We start from the raw sequence: 4,154 nt of genomic DNA on the forward strand, positions 1-4,154 counted from the left end.
TTATTTATTTATTTATTTATTTATTTATTTATTTATTTATTTATTTATTTTTAAAGGAAGATTAGCCCTGAGCTAACATCTGCTACCAATCCTCCTCTTTTTGCTGAGGAAGATTGGCCCTGAGCTAACGTCTGTGCCCATCTTCCTCTACTTTATACGCGGGACGCCTACCACAGCATAGCTTGCCAAGCAGTGCCATGTCTGCACCCGGGATCCAAACTGGCAAACCCTGGGCTGCTGAAGAAGAACGTGTGAACTTAACTGCTGCGCCACTAGGCTGGTCCCCTTCATCTGAATTTTTAACACATTGTTTTTACAGCTCTTCTGTTTTGAGTACAACTTAAGACCCCTGTCGCCCCCCACCACATTTCTGGAAACTGTTGCAGAGCTAACATGTGTGCCAATCTTCCTCTGTTTTGTATGTGGGATGCCACCACAGGATGGCTTGATGAGCAGGGCTAGGTCTGCGCCTGGGATGTGAACCTGCGAACCCCGGGCCGTTGAAGCAGAGCATGTGAACTTAACCACTACACCACTGGGCCAGCCCCAGGAATATTTTTGTTAATTGTGTTTTAAATGTTTAAAATAGATGGTATGTGTTATCAAGTTATTTTGATTATGGTGGGGCTGGTTTCCCTCACCACCCTGTCCCAGGGTATATGAATCTACACATTTATATCTGTGTGGTCATGAAGCTATGATCATACCTTTCCAAGGATTATAATTATTCACTATCATTTTAAGAGACGCTTGAGGGAAGTGGTCAAGGGGAGAAGAAGGGAAGGAGGACCTTCCTCTTAGGGAGCAGCAAACTACAGCTGTCACCAAGGCTTACATCCTCTATAATCGGTATTAGCCTGGTGATTTTCCAGTTCATGCTAATAGCCCTGAGCTTGTGCGTTCTGACTCTCCGCACAGTCCGTCAACACCTGGTTGTGGTCTTGGTTCAGTCATGTGGGCACATCACTTTACCTCTTAGTCTGAAGCTGCCACAAGGTTGTGGAAGGTCCTCTAGGTTTTCTGAGGTCATCATGGTATCCAAAATTTGCAGAAGTCAGCCTCATCTTTTTTTTTCTAAAGGAACAATGAAAAAACTTTAATAAAGTTATTTTTCATCTATTTTCAATGTCAATATCTGAAATGTAGGACATCATAAATCAAGTTGATATTGACCTCACAGATTACAAAAAAATGTTCAAAGTACATAGTACATTTTTAGTACAGTTTGTCAACCTCTTAATGGTGGCATTTATGTCAGTTTACCTCCCCAACTGGAGAATAATAAAGTCTATTTATAGCAAGGGCCAGATTGTTTGGTTTTTGAATATTTTGGAATACTCATATCGTCTAGTTTTCATGGCAATTTGGATGTGGTTGTGGCTTGTTATCCAAGGGTCTCTGGAAGGAGTGTAGGGCTGACTTGCAACAAGATGCGTGTATCCTGGAGGATGGTCAAGAGAATTTCATAGGACACAGACCACTGGGGCCGAGGTGGTCTTCCTCCAGAATCTTTGTAGCCACAGTCTCCTGTCCAGTATGGCTAGTTGGTGAGAGTGCAATGTTGGCCTGGCAGCCCACCCTTTTGCACAGAAAGGACTTGGAATAGAAGTGATCATCGGTGACGACAGCAAGTGCCCTCCAGGTGTTGGAAGCAACAGCTGAAAGAGAACTGAAACCTCCTGGGCTTAGCTCTAGAGTCTTTGAAATGTGCCCACATGTTCATCATCATACCTGGAAGGGTCTCAGGCCACTTGCAGCCTGTTTTGTTGCAATTGATAACATCTACTAAGAGAGATTTACATGGGAAGCTGCCTGGATTCTCATTTGTGTCTCCAAGGTGGGGCGCTTAGTCTATTTACAGTTGTTTTGTCAATGGTCCCTTAAGTTCAAGAGGGGAGTGATCACCTCCTCAACTGGACTCAAATTAAACACATGACCTGTTCCTTTTATCTACCAGTAGGAGCCTGCAGCTTCCGCTCAGGTGAGTAAGTCCCTAAGACCATAAACATATTCTCCTTCTCACTCTCTACACCTTTGAAGTTGATGGGATCCTAAGAAATGTCATTTTTTTTTTTAAAGATTGGCACCTGGGCTAACAACTGTTGCCAATCTTCCTTTTTTCTTTTCTTTTTAAGGATTGGCCCCTGGGCTAACAACCATTGCCAATCTTTTTTTTTTTTCTGCTTTATCTCCCCAAACCCCCCCGTACACAGTTGTATATCTTAGTTGCAGGTCCTTCCAGTTGTGGGATGTGGGATGCCGCCTCAACGTGGCCTGATGAGTGGTGCCATGTCCGTGCCCAGGATCCGAACCCTGGGCTGCCACAGCGGAGCACACGAACTTAACCACCCAGCCACGGAGCCGGCCCCAGAAATGTCATTTTAAAGATCTTGGAACTTGATGAATTCTTGCATTCTTTTATATTTTTAGGACCATGCAATGCTTAAAGGTACTTAAAATTATATTCAGTTGAATTTTAGGCTCTTTACAGGGCTTTGTCTGACTTGAGATAACAACTGATGGGATCATTCTCTTGAGTCAGAAATATCATTAACTGATGTATTTACATTTGCTCGTTTCTATTTCTTTCATTGATACAATATATAAATCAATAATACCAATATGATTAAACAACAACACTCAACAGGAATGTTAGTTTAAGTGATATGAAGTTTTTAAGGTCACAGTTAAGTGACAATTTCACATGGTTCAACCAGACGCATTTATTCTACGAGGTGAAATACTTTGAATGGTGTGGTTAAGGTCTTTTTTTTTTAGCCTTAGAATTCAAAGGAAAGAGCCCACTTTTGCTCCAAAGTAGAGGAAATTCAGGCTTCTTCAGGGCCATCCCCACCCAGACCCTTTATACCCATGGTCGAGTTGTGAAATGGACAAGAATGACTCTTCCTGTTGGCCAGGCTTCCCCTCAAGTCCTGCACTACCATGAGCTTGTGTGGGGCACCTCCCCTCACCTCATCTGGACACACAGACCTTTGGCTTACCTTGGATTGCCTCATTGGTCTTATCAACATCCATCAGACAGCACCGAGAGTAGTTTTCCATTCATGTCAGACTACACTTCCGTATCTGTCCTGTTGAGTGACTTTGCTCGTTTTAATGAAATCGACTGAGACACAAATTTAGCAAATCCTGGAAAGAATAACTTATTTCTATTGAACAAAGTTCTGGTCCCAGGTTTTATCCAGCCATATAAAGGGAATAATTATAATACTAACCTGTACAGTTGCTTCTGTTTGCCCAAAATATCTAGCCAGAGTTTGTCTGGTTCCTATAAGTTGCCTAGCAGTGAAAGTCTCTGCCCAAGCAAGGAGGCATGGAAGCCAGTTGAAATGGCCACAGCAATCATGCTGGCTGCTCATGACGTTGCCTCCAGGGTGGCAGACAACCTTGGATCCCAGTGACTGACCCAGCGGGCTCAGAATTGGTCTTTGCCAATTCCCAATATGCCAGGATCTGATATGGTTAGAAAGTTATGACACATTTTTGACATTATTGTCACTCAGATTATATTGACTATTGGCTTGCTCATCAGTTTGTTTTGCAAATACAGCAAGAACCTCAGGGTACATATTAATGTGTGTGATAGAAATGCAATATAGTGAGTAGTTCAGAAACCATAACCCCACAAGATAACAGTAACAACCCCCTCCTTCTCTGATTGTATAGTGATTGAAAATTTCCTGAAATCAATGGACCCAATTTCTTCCATGAGGATCACACACACACAGTTGGTTTTGTTTGTTTAGTTTTGGGAAGAATTTTAAGTAAAGGAAAACTTTATTCTAACAGTCTATACTTGTCCCTGGAACTTTCCATTTCTTATTTTAGAAAATTTGCCATTTCAAAAAATAAGTACAAAGGAGACTGACATTAATTTCCAAATTGCATTCCATATAAGGTAATTTTGAGCTCTTTACCAGCAACAAGTTATTATGTGTAATAAGAAGACACACTGTTTATAATGTATCTTCTACCAAAGAGCTCAAAGCAGTTTACCGACAGGATCTCATTTGGTTTTATAACAGTCTACAAGATAAGATTGAAGCAGACTCTATTTCTTTTTGAGATATTTAGGTAACAGACATTGAAGTAATCAGATTGACACTCCCACACCAAATCACTATATCGCTTAC

At 41.6% G+C, this 4,154-nt stretch overlaps 1 long non-coding RNA gene across 1 annotated transcript in view; it reads right to left on the minus strand.

The window, feature by feature from the left end:
• LOC124226097 (uncharacterized) overlaps positions 1 to 1,068 on the minus strand; it is a 26,217-nt gene extending 25,149 nt beyond the window's left edge. Inside the window, exon 1 of the long non-coding RNA XR_006885198.1 lies at positions 973 to 1,068. This is a non-coding gene — a long non-coding RNA (uncharacterized LOC124226097). The remainder of the gene's footprint in view (positions 1 to 972) is intronic.
• Positions 1,069 to 4,154: the final 3,086 nt, after the last annotated feature.

This window comes from Equus quagga, chromosome 15, assembly GCF_021613505.1.
Source record: "Equus quagga isolate Etosha38 chromosome 15, UCLA_HA_Equagga_1.0, whole genome shotgun sequence".
NCBI lineage: Eukaryota > Metazoa > Chordata > Mammalia > Perissodactyla > Equidae > Equus > Equus quagga.